Genomic DNA, 20,473 nt, shown 5'->3' with positions numbered 1-20,473 from the left:
TTAAATTACCATAGTTATTTAATTTACATCTATGATAGAGACAAAATATTTGGTAAATTATAATTGATCTTACATTCCTCCATGAAAATATAGTTCATAGAAATTCTAAGGAGGAGACATTTCCACAATACTTTTATTAGAAAATATCTTCTTAAATAATGAACAACTGAGTTATTTAATTCAGATTGCATAATCTTTTAAATATTTAAGTAGAGAATCATTAGAAATATAGCTGTGAAGCAGGTTCATTTTGTACTGATTATCAACTTATTAGTTACACATAGGCAACAAGAAAAAACAGAAGCCTAGGATTCATTGTGAGTTGGTATGAAGGCTCAAGGGTCACTAAAAAAGTGTAACACTAAAGGTAACTGACAGTATTAGCATGACCAATATCCGGGTTCTTAGTCTTTAGACTTCCAACATTGAGAAGCTGATATGAGAATCCCACATAAGCTACAAGTAGTTAAACAATTATAAAATGGTTCTAAGATTGTTGACCCCTAGCTTCTGATGAAATCTTACATACAAATCTTGTCTGGAGAAAGCCACAGTTCCTTCAAATATCCATTGAACTAATTTTAAAAATAGAAGTTTACAATGAGAAGATTAATAAATACAAGAGCAAAATCATGAGTCAAAAATCAATAGAAAGGACAAATAACAAATTTAAAAAAACATGGATTTCAATAATGAGATACAGAGTCTATAACTTAGTATAAATATTTTTAAAAAATAAAATATTGAATAAACATTGATTTTAGAGTGATACTGATAAACCCAGCTAATACTGGGAGCCATCTCACCACAAAGGCATGAAAGGCTTTACTATAAAATACTGCAATTTCTAAACTTGTCTGGAATGCCTGCCCATGCCTTGAACTCACCTATGCCTGGCTTTCCCTGGCCAGATAATGACCCTCTCTGATGCTCTAATGACACCTCATAAATTCTGATGTTGGGATCTAAGTTTACTCCTTAAGTGCTGATCCATTTAGACTATTAACCAGCCTTTGTGTTATGCTTGTCAAAATCCCCATTATCTGTAAGTTCTCAAGACACCCCCCCCCTTTTTGCAACTTTCTGTGCTACAAAGCTGCGCTCATAGAGAGCTGTGGGGCTGTCTTCTGTTCCCACAGGTTTCAAGAGAGACAGCCCCGGCTGGTCGGAAATACAAGCTTGTTTTAATTTGATTTTAATTGGAGTCAGTAGTCTTTTCTTTGTATTGTGATTTAACATTTGGGGTCCCTAGAGAGACCTGACTGAGAAAATTCTGAAGCCAGACCTTCATTCCGGGACTTCAGACTGGAGAGCCTCACTACGTGGGTGCGTGACTTGGGATGTCCCAAGGCCCCAGGGTGTGCCTTCAGTTTCTCGGATTGCTGGAGGTAACTGCTGCACTAAAACAATAGCTAGCATTTGCTGGAGGAGGCCTCCATAGGTAAGTGGCACTCTTATAACATCTGGTATTCACTTAAGGGAGATCTCTGAAGACAGAGAGGTTTCCTGGTGAGGCACACAAATGATCTGTCCTCTGGTACTTGTTCAGTAAGGAATTCCTCTGGAAGGACAGTGAGGTAGTTGACAGGGTACAATCCACTCCTGTCCTGGAGCATTATCAAGACATTGCCCTGCTCATCGGTTTTGGCGCATGGTTCTTGTTTTCTTGTGTCTTGTTCTGTGTTGTATGTTTTTTTCTGCCTTTTGTTGTGTGTTTTCTTTAGTAACACATGGTTTTGGTGCATGGTTCTTGTTTTCTTGTGTCTTGTTCTGTGTTGTATGTTTTTTTTCTGCCTTTTGTTGTGTGTTTTCTTTAGTAAAAACTTAATATAATTGAACATCAAAATGGGTAAGCAAGCAAGTAAGTCTGACACCCCTTTGAGCTGTGTTTTCAAGAACTTTGATACACATTACTCCCCTTTGTAAAGTGGTATTAGGGAAGAAATATTTTTTTCCACTAGTTGGCTGCCTTGAGTACACCCACTCTAGAGAGAAATACCTGCTGGGGATCTAAGAACTGAATATCTCCCAAATTAGCAAGTAAGTCCTAACTTGTCATCGGGCACCCTGGAAACCCTTACCAAAATTAACTCTTCAAAAATCCCTTTGAAACCCCTTGTGCCTCCAGATCAAGAGAGTCACAACTTCTCTTTTTTTTTTTTTTTCCTCAAAACCATGTTCTCATTATTGGAATTAATTGGCTTTGAGGACAGGGACCAAACTCTCAGTTACAAATTTCAACACCCCAGGGGAGGGGGCTCTAGAGGAGCTCCTGTTGCACTTTCTTGGGGCAGCCTAGCTCTCTAGGCAACTGCATGCTGAGGATGTAAGAACAACTGTTTGAGAGCTGACTACTGGAAAGTTAAGAGATATTATTGAAGTGTGCCTAGGGTTGAAGCAAACCAGAAGAGCGAATCCTGTAAGTAAAGGGAGGGACTTAAGGAATCCCAGCAGCTGATGAAGCCCCTTTTGCTTTGGGGAACTCCCGTTTTCCTTCCCTACAATGTAAGAATTGCTCCATCTCTGTCTACTGCATTCAGTTTCCCCCTTTTTAAGTAAAGTCACCACACCAAAACCCTTGATTTTACACATCTGGTTGCCTGTGAGAACATCAGGCCAATTCCTGGGGACATCTATGGTGCCATTGGTGTAGGAATCATGATTAAAAGAGAGTTGGAAACTTGGTGAGATTTTTCTTCCTTATCTAGTCTGTCTGTTTTAAAGGTTCTGGTCTGTCAGCCATAGTTTGGAGCTCCTTTTTGTCTGTCTGTCTGTCATTGTGTCTTTGTTTGTATCTGTTTCTGGCCCTTTAAGACATGGGTAACAATGTGTTGATATTATAGATAGTTTCTTGGGAATGATCTTGGATGAATGGGCTACCTATAGATGTAAATGTGTCTAAAATATGATGTTTTACTTTAACAAACTGGCATATGAATGGGTTTTTAAAGCATTGTACAATCTTATAAATAAAAGTTGGTTTGTAACAGATAAAATAAGTAGTCTTAACAATCAAAAACTGAGTTAAATGCAAAGGTGCTGCCTTGAATGTGTGAGCATAGTAGGACTCTCAGGAGGACCCCTCCTTTCCTTCAGCTCCTCTTTATCCTTTCACCACCAGTGCTGCTGTGCTACTTTCTTTTCTTCTGGAGGATGATATGAGCACCAAATGGCTACTTAAATGCAGCTAATGCACCCACAACACTTTAAAATTAAGGTGAAAGTTTTCCCAGCCTAGGTAACTCTCAATCACCATTCAATACAGAGAAGGCATGTTGGGCTCTGTCTGCCGAGGCCATTTCTTACTTTTCTGTCCAGGCCTAGAGAACCATTGATCTGAGTGAGTACACAGTGTCCCAAGTTCTGACCTGCCTTAGATTTGTGGAGGTAACCTTTAGCCAAACTTTACCCTCAAATATTCCTAGTATGCTTCTTCTGCTTCCCTATAAAGGACAAAAAGTCAATTTCCCCTTGAATAGAAATGCCAGCTTTTCTGTTCTCACCACTTAACCTTCAACCTTTAAAAAATATTTAAACAGCCTATTACCAAAAGGTTTACTCCCCCTGAGTTATGAGCAAGCTTTGGAGCAAGATTTATCCTGGTTGTCACTGAAAGAGAAAGACAAACCTAGGAATGGCCACACAAAGAAGTGAACCTGCTCAACGGCAAATGGCTTATCTTAGTAAGAAACTTACTAATGGCTTATCTTAGTAAGAAACTTAACCTCATAGCTTTGTTCCCAAAGTTAATAGAAAGTAAGTATCATAATTTTAGTCCAACTAAAGACTAAAAAAAAAAAAATGGTTAAAATGCCTTAGGCATGAGGTTTCTGCTCAGAACAGTAATTTTCCCCAGCTCCTTCCAGACCTAAGCCAGGACTTGCATTGAAATGCAAATAAAAACTCAGTAGGAGACTGGTCTTAAACCCTAAAAAGGAAACTAAAAGTTCTCTTTACCTGAACTTATATTAGACTAAGCCAAAAAGTAAATTGTAGAATACTTTACTAATTAGTGGTTGTTCATTTTTTTTAGGACCCTTGCTTTTTCTTAGAGACTGTATTTTTTGAGCTCATGATTTTGACCTTATACACCTAGGTTAACGTTTTTCCAATCAGCCCTATTTTTATTTAACTATAGAGTTTTAAAACAGTGCAATGGAAATTTTACCTGCAAAAATCTACAAGGCCTTTACAATTGTGTTATGTGTGCACACTTGTGTTATATGTTCTATGTCTGTATCTCCATATGTCCATATATCATGTACATGATATGAAAATTGGCAGATATATAAGGAGCGCTCATAAAATTAAAAATTGGATCCAAATTCCTTTAATTCATGTGATTTAAAATGGATCAATTTAAATTGGGTAAACAGATAAAAATAAATATGTCTTTAAACTTAACTATTAAGTCTCTCTAGGTGATAAAAAAAGTTAATAAAATATAAATATCTATAACATGTCTAATATTCCTTGGTTTTAGAAATTTTCTTCAACAAGGAAAATGGCTAATACTGTTCAATTTACTTCTCTGATATTTTGGTAAAATAAGTAAAATAGATTTGACATGGGATTACTCATATTTATTAGTAATTTTGTTTGTTAGACATCTGATTAATTTACAAGGTTAAAATGCTAACGGTTAAATATACTATCAAGTACTCTTAACTCCTTCAATTCCATTGTGTAACATTATTGATGTTTTCATAAATTGGTAAATGAAAGAAAGGGTTTAAAGTTACTATGTCAACACTAATAAGGTTTTACTAAAAATGTAAAGTTCCAGTGGGCATAATTCTATATACTTAAACATATGTTTTCATAAAATGGTAAACAGATGTAATTCTATATACAAAGGTTAATTGAAGATTTTTTGTGTGAAGGCCCAAAAGTTTCAACTGTTTCTATTAAGAGTGATGTAAACAACATAAAGTATGTCTTTTTATTAAAATGAAATAATTTGTCTAATCTCAAAATTTTACAAGGATTGTTTTATATTGTGAACAAAAGGAGGATAACAGATTAAAAAAAAACTAGAAGTACGATATGAATTGGTTTGATATATGTAAAAAAATAGTCAAGGCTATTTGAGGTTTTTCTTTAAGGTCAAATGTTAATATACTGATATAAACCAAAGTTTAATCTGTGTGTTAAAAATGAGGATCTCTTAAAACATTTATTTACCTATAACATTATAATTATTAAATCTCATTTTTTGAGCAAGTAATCTTAAATTAAGGATTATATAATTATGGTTAAACAACTTTTATTTTAAAATATTATAATGGTATTTCCTAAGAGCTAAACTTAATTAATATACAAACATCAATGTAATTATGATGCTATTGCTATTTTTTATATTTAAATATGTTCATATCTTCCAGGTATACATGTTTTTAAAGCATAAACTTTAAAAGAACATTTTATCAAGCTGGTGTTCTCCAAACTAAAGTTGTATGGTAATTTGGGACTTGTAATGATGATAAACTTCATATTGGAGATTTATTTATACCATTTAATGTTCTATAACTGGACCTTTTATGAATAAGATCTAGAGTTTTATGTTACCTGTTACTGGGATGCAATTTAAATGTATTTTAAGTTGATGAGAACCTAAAGTATGTAAATGTTAATATTGAAGAACACAAACATTTTGTGTTCTTTTCCACAAAGGTTAAAAGTTCTCAGCCTTTTTGTAATTCATGTTTTAAATGTAATATCATAGTGTATTAGCTAATATTTATGTGACCTTAAACAACAATATATGTAAACTTTATGAAATGATATTTAAGAAACAGAAATCAGCTTCAAACTAGAACAGTTTTCTTAAGATTTATAAAGATTAATAAAGAGCCCTACCTTAACTGAGATGAGGCTCTGCCTCCCATCTTAATGTATGTCAGAATGACTGCACAGCAGGCCATATTTCAGTTCATTTAAAGTTGTATTGAAAAGATTGATTTTTGTTGCTAAGATTACTAGGATCTCAAGTAGTTATTATAATATAACTTGGTCACAATTGAGCTAAGTATTACACAAACTAAATATGTTTTTACTCTGGTTAATTTTATTTTAATTTTCCTTATAAACTGTCTAAATGTTGCTAGTTAATGTTTTATAGAGTTATTGCCTCAAGAACACACAACCTGGGTTAATTTAGGATAATAAGCCATCACTTAAAGGACTGATAGAATAGCACAGATCCCAATTGATATGAGGTTACAGACATTAAAGTTAAAGCTCAATATTCTTAATATATGAGATTGGTGAAACTGACTTGATAGATGTTTAAGATCAAGTCTTAAAAATTTAAGTTAAATTAAAAGGGACCAAGAACCAATATATGGCTCTTTCTCTCTGAGTCAGTGTAAACCCAGGGAACAGGAAACTTTTCTAAAGAGGTTTACAACTCCGGGGCACATAACCTCCCGATCAGGGAGTTAATGAGACCCCTGGAGAACAGAAAGCCAATCAATGCACTTGCCATGAAAAGGAGGGTTATTGTAGAAGGGAGACATCCTAGTGGTTCCCAGGGAAGCCACATGGTCAGCAAGACCTGAACCCCCTCCTAGAACAAATGGCACTTGCAGAACTAAGAAATTGCTCTCAAGTTCCCCCAAGAGTGACTCCCATGGAAACTCAGCTGACTCTTAATAATAGATAGAAACGAAAGTCAGTTTGACTTGCTTCATCTTAAATACCTAGCCAAACCAGTTAAAACCAAAACATAGCCAATCCTGGGCATTTAAAGACAAATAATAATAGTTAAATATAACTTAAGATATATAATTATGTTAGCCCCTAAAATAAGTAAGACTGGAGGCTACAAAGAGGGACTCTCAGGTAGAAAATGCTTGATAAATGTTAAAAGAAACTATTAAGGGAAACTGCCAAAGTCAGAAGTTCAGTTTTAGTTAATTTAAGGCCTACAGATATTCCTAACTTACACAGGTAGGCCTGATGTTTGCTAGTATGATTATCCAGCCCTAGTAACAGAAATAAAGGGATCTCTACTAGACAAGGAGGTCATACCAGCAAAACCTTACAAGATCAAATGACATTGAGTAGCTTAACTACATCTTATGGAAATGAACATCTGAAACATTAAAAGTTAAATGTTGTGTTTACATTCCTGATAACTCTAAAGATGTTAAAGCTCTACATTCCTATATAAAGGCCTTGTCCACTCTGGCCTTTTTATGGGGACAGCTTCTCAATCTTCACACCTCCTGGTGAAAAAAAATATTATCTTCTGCCATCCTCATGATACTATTTGACATGTTTCAGAGGTAGCAATATTTTTTCAGCACTCATGTTTTTGTTTCTCTTTCATAAAAGCACCCATCTGCACAGGAATTTACAACTTTTTCTTCTCCAACCAGACTTTAATCTGACCTGAACTCCCACATTGCTCCCTTTCTTCTCAGGAAAATAAAATATAAAAATATTAAAATTAAAAGTGAATGTTTGGATCATTTATCTTTTAAACAGCTTTTTCATTGCTGTGACTAAAATATCTGACAAGAACAGTTTTAGAGGAGAAACATTTATTTGAGTCCCACAGTTTCAGAGGTCTTAGTCCATAGGTGGGATGAATCTGTTGCTCTGGGCCCGAGGTGAGGCAAAACAACATGGCACATGTTTAATTTTTTTCCAGTGTGTGGTAAGAATATATACAATCTACTCTTAGCCATTTTCAATTGTATGATTTATATTCTTAATAATCATTGTTTGGCTGGGGATGTGGCTCAAGCCGTAGCGCGCTCCTCTGGCGTGCATGCGGCCCAGGTTCGATCCTCAGCACCACATACCAACAACGATGTTGTGTCCGCCAATAACTAAAAAATAAATATTAAAAAAACTCTCTCTCTCTCTCTCTCTCTCTCTCTCTCTCTCTCTCTCTCTCTCTCCCTCTATCACTTTCTCTTTAAAAAAAATAATAATCATTGTCACCATAATGTGCAATAGACTTCTTGAACTAATTCCTGCTGTGTAAATGAAAATTTTCATCCTTTGACTAAAATCTCTTCAAACTTTCCAACCCTCAGCTTCTGATAATCACCATTTCACCCTGTTTCTATGGGTCTGACATTGTCAGATTCCACAGGTAAAGTGATATCATGTACTAGTAGTTGTCATTATGTACCAGATTTATTTAACCTAACAAAGTGTCCTCCAGCTCCTCCCTGAAGTCAAAAATGAGAGACTTTACTTTATTGATAGGTATATTCCATTGTATCCTATGCCATATTTTCTTTATCCATTCATTAGTTGATGGATGCAAGGTTGATTACATATATTGACTATTGAGAGTAATACTGAAATAAATATGAGAGTGCAGATGTCTTTGTGATGGGCTGCTTTCTTAACTCTTGGATATATATCCAGTAGTGTGACAACTGGAACAAATGATAATTCTATTTTTAATATTTTGAGGAACTTCCGTATCATTTTCCATAACAGCTGTGCTAATAATATCTCACCAGAAATGTGCAAGAATCCTCTTTTCTCTATTTTCTAACATTTGTTTATGTTTATTATGATTTATATGTGATGTGTTCCACAAAAGCTCATGCAAGAAAGTTTAGAAGTGAAATGGTTGTGTTATGAAAGGTTTAACTTAATCAATGTATTCATTTCCTAATAATCCCCTAATAGGGATAAACTGGGTAGTAACTATAGGTACGTAGGGTGTGGCTGCAGGAGGTGGGTCATTGGGGCATGCCTTTGGGGAATATGTTTTTTCTTTTGCAGAGGGGAGGGCTCTTTCTCTGCTTTCCGGTTCAATGTCCTAATCTGTTTTTCTCTGCCATATTCTTCTACCAGGATATTCTGCCTCACTTGTGGCTCAAAGCAATTGAGTCAGCCACCTATGGATTGAGAACTTTGAAAACATGAGCCTCAAAATAAATTTTTTTCTCCTCTAAAATTGTTCTTGTCAGGTCTTTGGTCAAAGCAGTGAAAAAGTTTACTAAATGTTAATTTATTATAGTAACTATTATAATAGGTATAGACGATATCTTATTATCATTTTAATTGGCATTTCCCTTATTGCTTAGTAGTACTGAGCATCTTTTATATTCACTGTACTTCTTGTCCCTTTTTATGTGCTCTTTTGAGAAATGTCTAGTCAGGTCTTTTTCCCATTTTCTAATCAGGCTGTTTTCTTAATATTGAGTTAAAGCACTTGCTTACCTTTCTGAATATTAACTCCTTATTTGGTGTACCATTTACAAATATAGACTCTCAATCTATCTATTGCATTTGTTCCTGTTGTTACCATTTCTGTGCAGAATTATTTTAGTTTTTGTTGCCTGTGCTTTTGGAGTCCTACCCAAAAATTTATTTTCTGGGCCAGTGTCATGGAGTTTTTCCATGTTGTATCCTATTTCTGATGGTTGTGGTGTCTTATGTTGAAATATTTAATGCATTTTGAGTTGATTCTTATATATGGCAGGAGATTAGAGTCTCATTTCATTTTTCTGCACATGGATATCAATTTGCAACAATTATTGAAGTTAATGTTCTTTCCCTATTATGTGTTTTTGGCATCTTTTTAAAAAATAAATTGATCATAAATGAGTGAATATATTTCTGAGATTTCTTTCTGTTCCATTGGTCAGTCTCTTTTATGTCAGTACTAAAACTATTTTGACTACTTTATCTTTTTGTAGTATATTTAGGGATCAGGAAGTTTAATGGCTTTATGAGCTGAATTTTGTATTGTCCAAAGTCATATATTGAAGTCCTTGAACCCAATATCTCAAAACATGCTATACGTGTAGAGTTTCAATGATGTTATTATGGAAAAATTCAGTTATTATGGTCATCTCTAATCCAATATGACTACTTTTCTTATAAGGAAAGGAGATTAGAATGCAAATATGTTCAAAGGGAAAACTACATGAAGATCCAGGGAGAAAATGGTTGCCTGAAGCCAAGAAGAGATTCTAAAGCTTCCTTCATTTAAAAGGAAACCAAACCAGCTTAGATCTTGATCTGTGAGGAAATCAATTTCTGTTGTTTAAGCAGCCTAGTCTATGGTATTTTGTATGGCAACCCTAGAAAACTAATAACATATCCAATCTCCACTACTGTTTGCCACATGAATGAGACATTATTTAAATCTGAAAAATGTAACAGGCTTTAAACTTCAAAGTAAATTACATTTAATTCCATGTTTTATCAAATGCTTGTGAAATTTTGAATCAAGCATATCTTGGATTAAATGGCCACAAAACTAGTCAATTGGCAAATATTTTTATTTGGATATTCCTTTGTTATGATAATAACTATTATTGCTTTGATTTTAAATATGACTTTACCATTTATTTTCTTTGAATCCATAGATAAGTTTTTCTCAATCTCTTTGGCTTAACATCCTCAGTGGTAAAATGCCAGATAATTATATCTGCCTTATACAGCTATTATGAGAACAATATTAATGACATAGACAGGCTGATAACTATAGGAAACAGCTGAAAGTTGCAGATAATATCCTCAGGAATAAATTTTCCAATGCTAATATTCTATCAAATAAAATTACAATTTCCTGATCAATAGATATTTGAATTAGTTTTTTTATATGATTATTGAGTTTAAGGTACTTTCAATATATAAAACAGATTATGTAGTTATGCATTTTAAATAAATTTATTTTATTGCATTTTACAATAAGATACTCAATATGGTAATAAACTTGTGATAATTTAATATACAACAGATGCTGGAATAGCATACCATCCCTGTGGATTAAATTCATTTAAGTTTGAGATACTAGTCAGTAAATATTATTATGTGAAGTTGAAATGGCAGAATTTAATTTAGATGAAGTTTGGAGTTAACCTGATTTGACTCACTCATTTTCTAAGATGGTCTCTGAACTACAAATCCTTTTAGCAGCTGAACACAAACATCAGATTTTATTGGTAGAATATTATGCTTAGTGCTAAAGCATACAAAGTATACTTTTTCTAGAGGCATGATTTTTATTTTTTATAAAGCTATTGTGTGTACTTTCAGTGATATAAAAATTAAAAGCAGCAACTAGGAAAGCACAAAGCCACAATAGCATTATTATTTTGCAAACTCTTCCCTGAGCTATAACTAATCTGGATAGTTTGGCTTACAAGAACCATTTTAGTGTATGCAATATCCTTCTCAAAATATTTAACTAGCTTGAATTCAAATGATAACATAAATGAAAAATAAATATGAAGAAGGGAAGATGTCTATCACCTGGATATGGCCTGATGTTTAAATCTGTTTTGTGCAAAGCAGAAATATCAAGTTATTTAAACCTATTATGACATTTTTAATTATGAGACAGAAATATATACTTCAAAAATCTTGTCTAAATTATTTTATTTTAAAAAGTATAATTACTTAAATAATATGCTATAAAATATATGTAACAATCTCACCATTACTATCTAGTTCTAAATAAACTTTTTAGAGAGAGAGAAAGAGAGAGAGAGAGAATTTTTGATATTTATTTTTTCAGTTTTTGGTGGACACAACATCTTTATTTTATTTTATGTGGTGCTGAGGATTGAACCCATCGCCCTGCACATGCCAGGTGAGCATATTACCGCTTGAGCCACATCCCCATCGCCTAAGTAAACTTTTAAGACAGGAAATTTTTTTATGTAAATAATCACTTTAATGCATAATAGTCACATATTGCATTTTTCCCTAGTGGTTCCCTATGTTAAAACATCCCATACCTTTTTCCTTGTGTTGGGGGGCAGACACTGGGGACTCAACCCAGGAGTGCTTTACTACTGAGTTACATCTCTGTCCCTTTCTATTTTTTATTTTGAGATTGGTCTTGCTGAGTTGGATCTCATTAAATTGCTGAGCCTAACCTCAAAATTATGACCCTTCTGCCTCAGCCTTCCCAGAAACTGTAATTCTACGCATGTGCCATTGCACCTGGCTTGCTTTATTCATTTTGAAAAGTATCAGTATTAAATACTTAAAAAGTGGCATAAAAATCCTTCTCGGTCAGTGGTTTTCATGTTAATGAGACCTCATGCTGATTCTTTAAATAGTGAACTATTATACAAAATAATTTAAATATTAAACTATAATTAAATCAATATATTTTGTTTATATAGACAGTGCTTCATTATTTCACTTGTTTAACACCACTCTTGTAATATCAACTAGATAACAGGAAAAATATGGGCCTCAGTAGGCATGCACATTATCCAAAATCACAAGTACAAAAAAGACATAAATAAAATGTAAAAGTTAACTTATTTTGGTAAAGAGCAAGGTCCATCCACAGAACCAAAGTGGCTACCTGTGACCACCTGCTCTTTGCAACCAACAGGAAAAAATTCAATCAAGCCACACATGGTAATAGTAACAGCAGTTTATAAGGGAAATGAAAAAGCTAAAAGGGACATTGTTAAGGGAAAACTGTAGAGAGTGGGTCCTCAGAGAGGAGAGGGATGGTGCAACACTCGCTCCTGTCCTTCAGCTTTACTGAGTGTCTCAGAGAAATACCCAGAGGTTCCTGCCAAAGTCCAGCTCTGGACTTTTGACTGAAAATGGGATTGCACCAGATTTTCTAATCTCCACTTCACATGCTATTACCTACAGGCATGCAAGCAAAACCCAGGGAGGTGAAATTTTACTACTATAATGACATGCAAAATTTCCAAAGGCAATTCTGTGTTATAGTGGCCTATGCTGACATGTTCCAATTACAACTTGTTCTTGTGGATTTTATGGTTGGTGGTCTTTACTTCTAATAATCCTGTCCTGAGTTCTGGAACTTTGGCCTGCATAAAGATCACAAGAGTCACCCCTTGGAGGGTAACTTGCTGTCTTTGTGTTAGCAAGGAGGTGCCTTTGGGCCTGCATTTTTCCTACAGAAAGAAGGTTGCTTGCTAAAGAATGTAACATATCCTTTTGGCATAAGCCAGAGCAGGGCCAGAGAGGCTCTAAGTAAATTACTTTTTAAAATAAAGCACTGTCTATAGATTTATCCCTTTAACCTCAGGTTTCCACTGCTCATGTCCACCCACTACCTATCAATTTTATCAAAAATTAATGCATCTTCATGTATTACTGTATTGGAGTCATACATTTAGTATCCGGATAGGACAAATGATTCTATTTCCTCAGAAAAGAAGCAGAGATGACATCATCATTACTTTATAACCAGTGGAAAGTTAACATGAGGATAAAAACTGCTGCTTTTCTTAGAATGTTATACACTGTAAAGAACTGAACACAAATGGATAAATAAAATTAATCTATAAAATTACCTAGAAACATTTAAAATTTGTGTAGGGTATATATTAATCTCCAGAAGTTTTGATTAATAATTAAAGAAACTTAGTTTTTCTCTGAAAATAATCAAGATAAAGTACAGATGATCTTTTTCAGAAATAGCTCTTAACTTTCTAAATATTTTAATGAATTTAAAGTAAAACAAATCAGCTCTAGAGAAAGTTATGGAGTTTTTTTTTTAAAAAAAATACTGTTTTACTTTTGTCTATTTAATGTAAGAGTCACAGAATATAAAATGCAACCTATCATTTTGTCAGTTGTTAAATACAAATCAGAAAACTTGAATCCCAAAGTATTAGATTACCAATAATCACTCTACCACATGTTTGTAGATATCTCAAGCACAACTATATTTGTGACTTAAAAATGATTTTTGTTTTTAAAATATATACCAATCACTAGGAACATATTTGATAATTTGACAACCTTTGTATAAAAGGAATATTATAACATCTTTTTTAAAAAGTTCACTTGACTTTTTTTTTAAGTGTACCCAAATTACTGCAGGTGATTGTTCATTGAATTTTCACTGTTGTGTAAGAACATCCCTTTGTATTCATTCTGCTATTGAAATAATTTGAATCATTTCTTTTGTGCTGAGACAGTTACTATGATCTATGAATATTTTTGCATATATCTCCTGATACACCTATGGAAGAATGTATCTCTATTACCATCCCCAGAGTGATACTGTTCAAGCATAAAGATAATCACACATAGATTTGTAATATAACTTTCAGTTGTTTCCCAAAGCAGCTCTACCAATTGCAATCCAACATCAGTGTAAGAGTTTTCTTTGATTTACATTCTCTGGAAATCTTGAGATTTTAATCTTTGCCATTCCAGTTTGTGTCAAAAAAGCTATGCCGCTATGACTTCGATTATCACTGTCATGACAACAAGTCAAGGGAAAAATAATTTCTGTTGTTTATTGACCATTCCTTTCTTCTCTTCTATAAAATGTTTATTATTCTGCTGGCTAAGTTTTCTATCAACTAATTTAATTTTAATAAATACATAGTTATTATTATGCATTGTTAGTTATTATTTAAATAATGATTCTCTGAGGGTTACACATTATGTATAAAAAATGTCTTCCATGCAGAATGTGGTATGTCTTCATTTCCTTCATTGTGTCTTTAGAAGTATAGTATTTTAACATAATGTAATAGAAGTATTATTTTTAATGGTTGATATGTTTATGGCTCATTTAAAAATATTTCTCATCTTGAATTAAAAATATTTTTAATATTAGTAAATTAGTAATGTTAGTAAAAATATTTCTATATTTTCTTCTAAAATTGTTCTGTTTTACATATACCTCCTTTTCTTTTTATGTGGGTCTTTCACCTTTGACCTAAGATTGAATCAGTCCATAGTTAACATATCAAAACATGTACTTAATTATGGCGACATCTGATTAAAATACAAGGAAAATTTCACAGGAACACAAATATAGTAGTCTACAGATTCACATCTATTGTCTATTAACAAATACCATGCTTTCTTTTAAAGTTCTTAGGCATAATTTGCAAAATCCACTGGTAAATTTGGGGCCAAAAAGAGTGTAAGTAACTACAAAACTCATAGTCTACTTTACAGATGCTGACCAAAATTAACATAAGCAGAAATGAATGTTTAGGGTTTAAATATAAGGCAGACTTAGACAGAAAACCACTTAGTAATTTGGTAATACTGTTCTACATGACTCTTGAATAAAATAAACAACATTACAGTTAAACAGATGATAGTTTTAGGAACATTTTATATAAAAGCTAATTTTAATAAACTTCTAGTTTGACTAACATGAATTTTTTCATTAAAGACTTCATTATTTCAGGTCAAATTATCAAATACAAGGCATCACAAAAAAGCAAGATGAAAACACAGTTTAAAATGACAAAACAAGTTTCAGAACCAAAAATGACAATATTTTATATAATTATAAGACAGAATATTTAATTATTAATATGCAAGGTGATTTAATAGATAAAAGTAGACAAACACAAGAATAGATGAGTAATGAATGTGGAGAGATGGAAAAGAAGCAACCAGAAATTTAAAGTATACACAGAGTATATATACCTCCTCACAAACATTTATTGTTGTTTGTCTTCATAATAGCTGCCATTCTGACTGGAGTGAGATGATATCTTAGAGTGGTTTTGATTTGTATTTCTCTGCTAGAGATGATGATCATTTTTTTTTTGTATATTTATTGATTGATTGTATATCCTCTTCTGAGAATTGTTTGTTCAGGTCCTTATCCCATGTGTTGATTGGGTTATTTGTTTTTTTTTTCAGTGTTCAGGTTTTTGAGTTCTTTATATACCCTAGAGATTAGTGCTCTATTTGATGTTTGAGGGGTAAAAAATTGCTCCCAGGTTGTAGGCTCTCTGTTCACCTCACAGGTTGTTTCTTTTGCTGAGAAGAAATTTTTTAATTTGAATCCATCCATTTATTGATTCTTGGTTTTAATTCTTGCACTATAGGAGTCTTATTAAGGAAGTTGGGGCCTAATCCCACATGATGAAGATTAGGGCATAGGGCAGAGGGGTGGGAGGGAAAGGGAGCGGGCCAAGGATTACCAAAGATGGTGGAATGTGATAGACATCATTATACAAAGTACATGTATGAAGACTTTAATTGGGTGTCAACATACTTTATATAAAGAGATAAAAAAATGTGCTATATATGTGTATTAAGAATTGTAATGCAAAAAACAAAGAATAGCATTACCTTAAATTAGGTAGAGGGAAGTGAAAGGAAGCAAAGGCAGGAGATTTGGGGATAAGAAAGACAGTGGAATAAAACAGACATTATTACTTTATGTATGTATTCGGCTGTATGAGCAATATGATTCTATAATATGTGTACTCAGAAAAATGAGAAATTATATCCCATCTATATATGGTATATCAAAGTATATAAGTGTATTCTACTGTAATGTGTAACTAATTAAAACAAATTAAAAATTAAAAAAGAGAAATAAGTGCATATAGCAAGGTCACAGTATACAAGGTCAATACTTTAAAGTCCATTTTGGCCTTATAAAATATGTTTATAAGTATGTCCTCTGTTTGAACTGTTTGGAAGGATGGTGATAGAAGGGGAGGTGAACACTGGGAAATGTAGTCAAGAAGGTACCAAGAGGAAATGTACAGGATAAGCAAGTTTATAGATCTAGTGTACAATGTGAGGACTGGGGTGATGAAATTGTACTATGTATGGTTCTTATATTAAATGTGAATACTTCATTATTTTTGGTATGGAAACAAAAAGGCTTCTTGAACACTAGTTCTAGGATCCAAGCTCAAACTATTTAGGCCTCAGAAACTTGCTTTGGGCTCACACTATTTTTTCCTGTACATGTTGAAAAGTCTCTTGGAGATGATTCTTACTGATATGTTTGCATTCAAATTAATAAACTTTACACTGGGGGTTGGAAATTCCTAAAGAATAGAGAAATTGTGTGTGTGTGTGTGTGTGTGTGTGTGTGTGTGTGTGTGTCAGAGAGAGAGAGAGAGAGAGAGAGAGAGTGAGAGAGAGAGAGACAGAGAGAGACAGAGAGAGAGACAGAGAGAGAGACAGAGAGAGAGAGAGAGAAAGAAAGAGATACTGAAAAACTCAGCAGTCCCAAATCTTAATAGATTTATTCTCTAAAATTTATTATAAAACTTTTCAGACAACATAGCTGAGAAAACATTGTAGTGAACCCTTGTTGACTTACCAACTAGATTCTGTCATTATATATTGTATTATACTTATTTTATAATCTGTGAATATTCTCTTTCTCTCCTATCTATCCATCCCTCTATCCATCTGTGAAACTTTTTTTAATGCATTTCAAAATAAATTAGAGCCATAGATACAGTTCTTCCTAAATCCTCCATAATGCCCATATTTAACAAAAGTTCAATATTCACTTACAGGCCCTTTATTTCAGTGATGATTTACATTCAATGAAAGGCATATGTTGAGAGCCACAGCTGAGTTCGAATGGCCCCTGGCATTTTGCCAGAAGTAATGGCACATGTGTCCAAAAAATGTACATAAGCCCAAGGTACTTTGGGAGGATATTCTAAAAAGACAATGGAAAGGGCCTGACCCAGTGATTGTCTGAATAGGGGGTCTGTTTGTGTGTTTCCACAGGGAGAACAGCAGCCAATTTGGATTCCAGAGAGATTAACTAAAGCAATTTCTACAGACCAAAAAGAAGATGATTTGACTCAAATCCATAACAGCTGATATCCAGAACTCCAGTTTGGCTATCCTTACATCTGCAACAGTGGTTCTCCCACACCTGGAGGCTAACAAATAATGAGCACCATTAAAGCCTATTTCAAATGTAAAACAAAACAAAACAAACAAAACAAACAAACAAACAAACAAAACCATGGGGCTTGCTTGTGGGAATACCTTCAGAACCATAAGCAAGTGACAGGAAGAAGAATGGGATATCAAATGAAGACTCAAACCCAGGTGGTAACCAGCATGCTTTTTGCAATATTTATTTTATTATTGCCTTTTCCCACATCATGAACTTCTATTTTATTTTTTGACCTCATACAGACTAAGGAAAATGTTTTTCTGAACATTTTTTATTTTTTGACTGTGGAGTTTTTAAACATTGCAATGGAGATTTCACCTATAAAAAGCTACAAGGCCTTTACTATTGTCCTATGTGTTGTATATTATGTGTGCACACTTGTGTTTTGTGTTGTATGTCTGTATATGCGTATATCCATATATCATATATGAGGAGCACTCATGAAAAAAATGGATCCAAATATTTTTTTTTTATTATTCACGTGATTTAAATGGTTTAATTTAAGGTTGGGAACTTGATATATATGTTGTTGTCTGGAGTTTTAGCTTGAACCTGTGATATTTATAAGAAGATATAGGTGAAATATAAGAATGAAAACAGAAATCTAGGTAAGATTTGAAGTCCAGAAGGGCATTGGGCCCTTGATTGGGATACTTAGCTTTGAATTACATTCTGCACAATGTCTCAGATAAATCCATATACAATGGCATAGGACATTGTACCTCAGATGATTGAATGTAGGAGAGAAGATCCAGGCAAAAAGGGATAGTTGGTAGGATTAGGAAGATAGTTGGTAGGTTTAGGAAGAAGAGTGAGTATAAAATTTGGACCAAAAGTTCTTTAGCAATAGGGTGTCTGTTAGAGAGTGAATGTAAATGTCAGCACATGTGAAGAGTCAGTCACAATGATGAACTGGGGAAAATATGTAGGAAAGCAGATATCAATAGAGACATTAGGAAATCAGGCAAAGTATAAAGTGAGTGATAGGATTAGACATTTTCAACAGGGTTGAGGTTGAATATATAATCTTAGGAAGAAACAAATATGTAGTCACTAATAGGATTGACATTTGAGAGAATTAGGCAACCTGGAAATGGGTGTTTTTAGTAATCCATGCTCACTTTCCATTTAGGATTTGGTACAATCATAAGTGTGACCTTTGCATTTTGTGTCCAGAATATTACTGTGATAAAATGTATATGTAGATCAGGTGACCATGAGTATTTCTTCCACCATTTCTGGGAGCAATATTTTGAAGACTTATAAATTAGTATTGGGGGTATAAATAGGTGTACCCTGTGTCTATGAATATAAAGATGATGCATGAATAGACCACACAGTGAATTAATAATATAACTGGTTCCAACTTTAAATAATGGAATGAATTGATATCTGAAAATATATAGGAAATCTTATATTGATACACAATCATTCATTTCAACCAGTTATACATCTAATGGTAATATTAGGGTTAAGGTTTATCATGAAGGGTGTGTGAGTTTTGCTTCAAAGATGATTATGGAAATCAAATATAATGTGTTTGGAAAGAAGTCTCATGAAAAGACCAGTCAAGAAACATGGAGGAATACATGTGTTCTGAAGCAGGAAGTGATTGAAAGTGAACCAAATGCCTATAAATTTGTGAACTTGTGGATGAAATATATATCCTATGATGTGCATAAACTGAAGAAATAATAATGTACCAATGTTGAATAAAAATGAACATCAAAATACACATCATGTCCCATAGGAATTTACTTGCATTGATGTTAAACTGAGTCAGTTACTGTAGAAATATTAGGATTTCTATGCACCATTCACTGAAGTTAGTTTTCAGTACTAGAAAAAAAATATGTATTTCACATGGAGGAATATTTCTGAGAGTAATCTTGTGAAAAGTTGATTATAAATCCACATACATGAACATGAATGAATTTAGGGAGTGTATAATAAGACACATATATTTCATATTTTGAAAAATCTGGAGAGTATATATACTCTCCAGATTTATATATATATACGTATATATATATATATATACGTATATATATATATATACGTATATATATATATATACACACACAAACACACACAGACTTTAAAAATTACCAATGTATATGCCAATCGAAATTCATCATGAAATATATATCATCCACAGATCCAAAAATATTTATTTTACTGAACATGGATTTATGTATCATGTTGTTCAACTAGGAAGCTCACCCATAGGTTGAATTTTCAGTTCCAACAGCGTATAGCAGGAGTGATCTCTTCTCACAATTTGTATCTGCCAAGTCAGCCACCTCACAAGAATGTACTTGGGATACCAGGTAGGATTCTATATGTGCATATAAAAATACAGGTGCTGAATATGCTACAGAGAAAGGGAGACAGGAATTCACATATTTGTTAACTTTCAAAACACATGGAGAACCATTTCAATTAAAAATTGACTAGATTTATAACACCTACCCTTTATAATGCAAAAGGCAAGTCCAACTATACACCATGCCTCCTCTGAACTGCTTGTATTTCTATTCTGTTTGGGTTCTTTTTCTCCATCATATTAGGATTCATAGTCAGAGTCTAGTAGGGTATGGGTTAGTGTCAGGGATTCAGTATTTCAAATGGAAAATAGGAAAATGAATCCAATGTGTATGCAAATATGTGCTACACAAAAATCTTCCCACTGTCATTGAGAACAATGCCTTGACATTACCTTAGCCCCAAGTAAGACACAATTAGAGGAGAAGAGTTAGAAAATCTGTGAATACATATCTGGAATGGGTATTGCTCAGGAGTTCACAACCTTGGAGGTGGTAGAGGAGTTTCCAAATG

General features: G+C 33.5%; 1 long non-coding RNA gene across 1 annotated transcript; it reads left to right on the top strand.

Annotated features, from left to right (window-relative positions):
• The first annotated feature begins 3,583 nt into the window (after nucleotides 1-3,583).
• On the top strand, nucleotides 3,584-19,370 carry LOC144370165 (uncharacterized). Its single transcript, XR_013430089.1, has 2 exons — nucleotides 3,584-3,756; nucleotides 17,458-19,370. It is a non-coding gene; the product is annotated as an uncharacterized LOC144370165 (long non-coding RNA).
• The last annotated feature ends 1,103 nt before the right edge of the window (nucleotides 19,371-20,473 follow it).

This window comes from Ictidomys tridecemlineatus, chromosome 13 (genome assembly GCF_052094955.1).
Source record: "Ictidomys tridecemlineatus isolate mIctTri1 chromosome 13, mIctTri1.hap1, whole genome shotgun sequence".
Classification (NCBI taxonomy): Eukaryota; Metazoa; Chordata; class Mammalia; order Rodentia; family Sciuridae; genus Ictidomys; species Ictidomys tridecemlineatus.
The sequence above is the reverse complement of the archived record's forward strand: the minus strand, read 5'-3'. Positions and strand labels throughout refer to the sequence as shown.